General features: G+C 40.6%; 1 long non-coding RNA gene across 1 annotated transcript; it reads left to right on the plus strand.

Annotated features, from left to right (window-relative positions):
• LOC124687913 lies at window positions 1-1,465 on the plus strand. The gene is made up of 3 exons (XR_006998349.1): window positions 1-161; window positions 946-1,038; window positions 1,157-1,465. It is a non-coding gene; the product is annotated as an uncharacterized LOC124687913 (long non-coding RNA).
• The last annotated feature ends 5,341 nt before the right edge of the window (window positions 1,466-6,806 follow it).

The following is a 6,806-nucleotide window of genomic DNA, read 5'->3' on the forward strand; positions in this document are numbered from 1 at the left end:
TGTCCCTGAACAATGTGGACCTGACCAACGGCGTGCAACCTGGGATGAGCCAGATGTCTCGAACACGACCAACATCAGGCAGTTCCAGATGATGGTCTTCGACAACCAGGATTTCAGCTCCAAGTTACCCACTTCCGAGATAAAGTTTCCTAATTAATGGGGTATGTAACACACTCTTTGGTATTACACTATCTATATGTTGGTCTGATTCTATATGGCAACTTCTCTGATATGAATTCCTCAACAAAGTTCAATAGCATAGTTGTAATCTTATAACAACAATTTCTATGAAACAACGTGATGCAAGAATACAATTTCAGTCATACTTGATGCTATCATCTATATATGCAATCGTAGGGACACCTTGGTATAGCATTTCTCTGTATATGGATGCTAATTCTTCCCTTGCTTTCCCGTTGTTGCTCATCATGTACCCTCCACTCTCGTCCCTTTTTAGCCTGAGGTTACTTCTGCTGTAGTTAATTTTAAATAAGTATCTGATGTCGTGTGCACAACTCCCAAGGTCACGATGACAAAATATTGCTAGAAGACTTGTGGATTTAAGTCTATCACGCAAGTTAACAAAATCACTTGAGTAGTTAATGCAAATTAGAAGTTTCTCATTGCGGGGATGTACAAGTTAACAATTAGTGTTTACTACCTCCCACACTCCTGTTTGATTGTTGTTCTATTTATACACGTAGTTCCATGGAAAGATGATATTCGGCTAAGTAACATAGGGTATGTTTTATTCATCTCCTTTGATATTCATGCCCGTTTGTGAATCACCATGTAAACATGTCTATTTTATGTTTGTTAGATAAGAAAAAATCAGATTGTATGGATGCATATGATGTTTTGAAGTTATTTCACGCTATTGGTGGGATGCTTGTATCAAAGAGAAACATTGTGATATACTGATACTCTATCAATTTTCACATGTAGATGCTGGAGGCGAGTCGAGATTTTAGACCAATTTTGTTACTGACTGTCGCAGCTGATCGTCACCGTGAGATACATGATGGTGGACCTAACCAAGTGAGCAATAAGATGCTGATAGTCATAAAATAGTTGTTTGATTTTACTTGTGTATGCAGTGCTTACATGTTAATTGTCTTCTTTAATTTTCCATGTCAAATATTCTTTGGCCTTACAGTGTTTCTTGCTGAAGCAAGAACTCCAGACATTCAATGTTTCATAGTGTCTGCAGCATCCCCAGGTGTGTCTACTCCTGTACGAATGATGGTCGAGTTTCATTGCCTACTACTTCGTCGATTAAGTTGTCCCATGTTCCTTGACTGTCAATGGTATCCAGGACATCAAACTTGTGTGCAAGCCGGTACATTTATTATGCTAAAACAGAGAATTAGAAGTTCAGACAGGAGTCAGACATAGAGTGAGAGGATGCAAAAACGTTCCATGTGTTAATTCGATCTACATTGCGTGCGTGTGATCTCTTCAATGTATAATTAGTTAGCTATGGCAAGACAATAACAGGCTGAGAGCATGTTTTCATACTTTTTTGCACTGCCACAGTATGAAACAAGCAACATATTTCTTAAGGTTGTCGTGCTAATTTGATGAAACTGGGTAGTACTGAAACAAAATGTCAATTTATATTTCGCTTAATAAAAATATACAAAATATTGCCAATTCCAAGGTTGGAACATGTCTTCGTTTTCAGCAATAAAAATGTAGATATGTTTCATTTCTGTTCTTACTCAATTTTTATGTTATGCAAAATGATTACCTTGTCATGCCTGACGTATTAATTTCCACGCCCCACTTAGTTCCAAAAACATTAAATATGGTTGGTTATAAAATATTTTGTGATGGTAACAAAACAAATGTTTTTCTGCATAATATTTCATTCTATTCTTTACTATTATATTGCAGTTGGTCGTAGGTCGTACAACGTATTTGGTGAAGGAGATTCGGAGCATCCTGACTGTTCATCTAATCTCACGGTTACTGATTCGTGCGATCTTATTTTATGGCAAGTCAACATTTGTATCATCAATCACAGTATTAATATATTAGGAGAGATATATTTCCTTGCTGGGAAAAAAAAATCTCAACCACTTTGCGCTCACAATAATGAAGGTATCAATAATAAGTGCTACAAATCAATTAGGAAGATTTATTTCCTATTATTTGTTCCGTCGTTAGCGGGTACGTTTCGTCCGTCCATAGTTTTCCATCGCGCTCCCCTCCTCCCTTGCAACCGACGCTCCACCCCGCAGATCACGGCGGTTTCCCCAGCGAGTCAACGACCCGCACGATGAATCCACGCGTAAGACGCCATCGCCCCCCACATCAACCCCACTTCGACGAGAAGGAGGGCACCCAATCTTGCCTGCCGCACCTCATCGTTGCCGCCATCATCGTCGAGCTCGATGGAGAACCCTACCAGAGGGGCACCGTCGATGCGTCCTCTCTTCCGCCACCGCACCCCTCCTTCCCACTTCGTGTATCCCGCAAGGAGTTCGACTCAAGTGCAGGCGAGACCACCCCTGACTTTCATTGATGGCAGGACGCAAGACTCAAGTTGCATCCGGCCAGAGTAGAGGAGGCCGAAGGCATAGCTCGTGCGGCTGCGGTCGCAGACCGGAGTGGAGGAGGCCGAAGGCACCGCTCATGCGGCTGCAGTTTGCAGGCGAAAGCGGGGAGAGGGTGGGTTGAAGGGGCTCCCGAGATCCTTGACGGGCTGAAGCCGACATCAATGTGGCGGCAGGGCTGAAGCCGACATCAATGTGGCGGCAGCGCCCTGAGCGCGGGATGGGACTCATGTTTTTAGTAAACTCCTTCTTCCTCCCAGATCGGAATCTAGGATTCATACTGGTTCAGAAAAATGGATTGGAAGCACTAAAATTTTGGGTTTACTCTTATTTGGGATTTAGGTTTTCATCAACTGGTTTCTCACGCGACAAACTGCTTGGGGAGGGTGTTTCGGGTGTGTGTTCAAGGACATGCTCGGCAATATCCTGCTTAGGTTCTGTAATTCTTCACTGCAAAGCAAAACTGTCGTGATATTTCTGAAAATATGTGTTATTTTCTGCATGATATGTTCATTTCCAGAAGATACCTGAATGTCGTGTTCATAATCCAGCGCGAGTCTGATGGGCACGTTCTGGTAAATAATCTTTGCAATAACAACTTGTTGTACAGCCATTCATCTCAGCAAGTGGAAAGAGAATGAGGAACTTACATGAGTGTCAACTCAATATTATGTGCTAAATACAGGTACTTGTCCTTGGAGTATGTGTCGATGGGGGAGCTGATGGAGAAATCGGGCGTGTTCTCCTTCGGCATCGTGCTCCTAATCTCAGCACCGGTCGGAAGCCCGTGTACTATCCACGCCCCCTTGACAATAAGAGCCTGGTGGAGTGGGTTGTGCTACGTTTAGATAACTATAACATCATGCTGTATCCTAACTCTTAGCACTGTCGAGGCCGCTGCTCACCCCTGCAGTCGAAGAACATGAGTTCGAGGAGGTGGTGGACCCTCGCCAGGAACTTTGACGATGCGGCCACGGCTGTGAGTGCATTTGGCACTCGTCGTCAGTGAGCCCAAAGATGGGGCAGGTAAGGACTAAAATACCTTAAGAAAGTGGCAACAAAAATATTGCACGATGCACATCTCACCATGGACCTTCTTCGACTGTCTTTCATGTTGTTATGCTTCTAGACAGCTTGTCCCTGAACAATGTGGACCTGACCAACGGCGTGCAACCTGGGATGAGCCAGATGTCTCGAACACGACCAACATCAGGCAGTTCCAGATGATGGTTTTCGACAACCAGGATTTCAGCTCCAAGTTACCCACTCCCGAGATAAAGTTTCCTAATTAATGGGGTATGTAACACACTCTTTGGTATTACACTATCTATATGTTGGTCTGATTCTATATGGCAACTTCTCTGATATGAATTCCTCAACAAAGTTCAATAGCATAGTTGTAATCTTATAACAACAATTTCTATGAAACAACGTGATGCAAGAATACAATTTCAGTCATACTTGATGCTATCATCTATATATGCAATCGTAGGGACACCTTGGTATAGCATTTCTCTGTATATGGATGCTAATTCTTCCCTTGCTTTCCCGTTGTTGCTCATCATGTACCCTCCACTCTCGTCCCTTTTTAGCCCGAGGTTACTTCTGCTGTAGTTAATTTTAAGTAAGTATCTGATGTCGTGTGCACAACTCCCAAGGTCACGATGACAAAATATTGCTAGAAGACTTGTGGATTTAAGTCTATCACGCAAGTTAACAAAATCACTTGAGTAGTTAATGCAAATTAGAAGTTTCTCATTGCGGGGATGTACAAGTTAACAATTAGTGTTTACTACCTCCCACACTCCTGTTTGATTGTTGTTCTATTTATACACGTAGTTCCATGGAAAGATGATATTCGGCTAAGTAACATAGGGTATGTTTTATTCATCTCCTTTGATATTCATGCCCGTTTGTGAATCACCATGTAAACATGTCTATTTTATATTTGTTAGATAAGAAAAAATCAGATTGTATGGATGCATATGATGTTTTGAAGTTATTTCACGCTATTGGTGGGATGCTTGTATCAAAGAGAAACATTGTAATATACTGATACTCTATCAATTTTCACATGTAGATGCTTTGGAGGCGAGTCGAGATTTTAGACCAATTTTGTTACTGACTGTCGCAGCTGATCGTCACCGTGAGATACATGATGGTGGACCTAACCAAGTGAGCAATAAGATGCTGATAGTCATAAAATAGTTGTTTGATTTTACTTGTGTATGCAGTGCTTACATGTTAATTGTCTTCTTTAATTTTCCATGTCAAATATTCTTTGGCCTTACAGTGTTTCTTGCTGAAGCAAGAACTCCAGACATTCAATGTTTCATAGTGTCTGCAGCATCCCCAGGTGTGTCTACTCCTGTACGAATGATGGTCGAGTTTCATTGCCTACTACTTCGTCGATTAAGTTGTCCCATGTTCCTTGACTGTCAATGGTATCCAGGACATCAAACTTGTGTGCAAGCCGGTACATTTATATGCTAAAACAGAGAATTAGAAGTTCAGACAGGAGTCAGACATAGAGTGAGAGGATGCAAAAACGTTCCATGTGTTAATTCGATCTACATTGCGTGCGTGTGATCTCTTCAATGTATAATTAGTTAGCTATGGCAAGACAATAACAGGCTGAGAGCATGTTTTCATACTTTTTTGCACTGCCACAGTATGAAACAAGCAACATATTTCTTAAGGTTGTCGTACTAATTTGATGAAACTGGGTAGTACTGAAACAAAATGTCAATTTATATTTCGCTTAATAAAAATATACAAAATATTGCCAATTCCAAGGTTGGAACATGTCTTCGTTTTCAGCAATAAAAATGTAGATATGTTTCATTTCTGTTCTTACTCAATTTTTATGTTATGCAAAATGATTACCTTGTCATGCCTGACGTATTAATTTCCACGCCCCACTTAGTTCCAAAAACATTAAATATGGTTGGTTATAAAATATTTTGTGATGGTAACAAAACAAATGTTTTTCTGCATAATATTTCATTCTAGATATATTAGTAGTTCAGTATCACCTGAACGGTGGTTTGGGCAACTTCAATGTTTTTTTTCGAACGTCTCCCAATGGACAAACAACTTCAATTTTTTTATGTTCGTCAGGGTAAAGAAAGTCTGGTGTGCAAGATTCCCTGTTTGCCCTTTTCTATCTTTGGCAATGCCTATGTGCTTCCTATATGTTAAGGGTCTCTCGTCTCTAAATGTAACTGTATTACGTATATCATACAAATGCATGGCTTGATGAACATATGATGAAAGAAAGATGTATGCCCTTTTTTCACTTTAGATTGGCATGAGCAGTATAGGCCCTAAAAGAATTATGAGGTTAGTTCATGCTTTTATCACCATCTAAAAAAATTGTGGGGAAAGAAAAAGGAGGTAGGCTTTTTGAAGAAGATGAACTGAAGGAAATGGGTGGCAAATTCATACTGGTCAGGGTATATTTGTTTCTTCAGTAACATTTATGTTTTCAACCAAAATCACTTATTTAGATACCGGAGGGAATATAAGAAATATTAAAATAATTGGGAAAATTAGGAAGTAACAAAAATGTAGATACTTAAATGTGTGGACTAAGTCAATATGGATAACCCTTGTCTTATAGTTGAGGGAGCAAAAATATCTTTTTTTTCTTATAGTTACTCCGTGTAGGAACTAGCCACAAACAAAAAAGTCAATGCGAATAAAAGTGTCATTTCATATTGTAATGATGAAGGGTACATTCCTCAAAAAAAATCATAATTTTCACTTATATATCTATATGTGTGGCCCGGTGACTAAATTTAAAGGACCATAGCAACGCACGGGCATTCAACTAGTCCTATATAGTTTACGAATATCCACTCATACGTACCGTTGGATCATTTCAATCAAACGGTTCACAGTTATTGTCCTAAAGAAAAGGACCATGTGGCAACATATATGCCGTACGATAGGCCAATCGAACGGCTCAGGAAGCAGGGATTCGCGCTCACCTCCCACTGTCTTGTCAGCGCTCTGACTAACTTTGTACTGTCGCGTCGGTTCTGCTAGAATCTCTGGAATATTCTGGCTTGCTCGAGAGATCGACGGAGAGTGTGCATGTAGCAATGGAGCAAGCGACCAGGTAACAATATTTTAACAAGCGACCGGGCAACACCATGGAGGGCATGCAGCCTCGGCAATGGAGCCCAATTAATAATACTACAGGAGGAGCTTGTATTTTCCTCTATAAATCTGTCTTGCTAATAT

This window comes from Lolium rigidum, chromosome 2 (assembly GCF_022539505.1).
Source record: "Lolium rigidum isolate FL_2022 chromosome 2, APGP_CSIRO_Lrig_0.1, whole genome shotgun sequence".
In the NCBI taxonomy this organism is placed as follows: Eukaryota; Viridiplantae; Streptophyta; class Magnoliopsida; order Poales; family Poaceae; genus Lolium; species Lolium rigidum.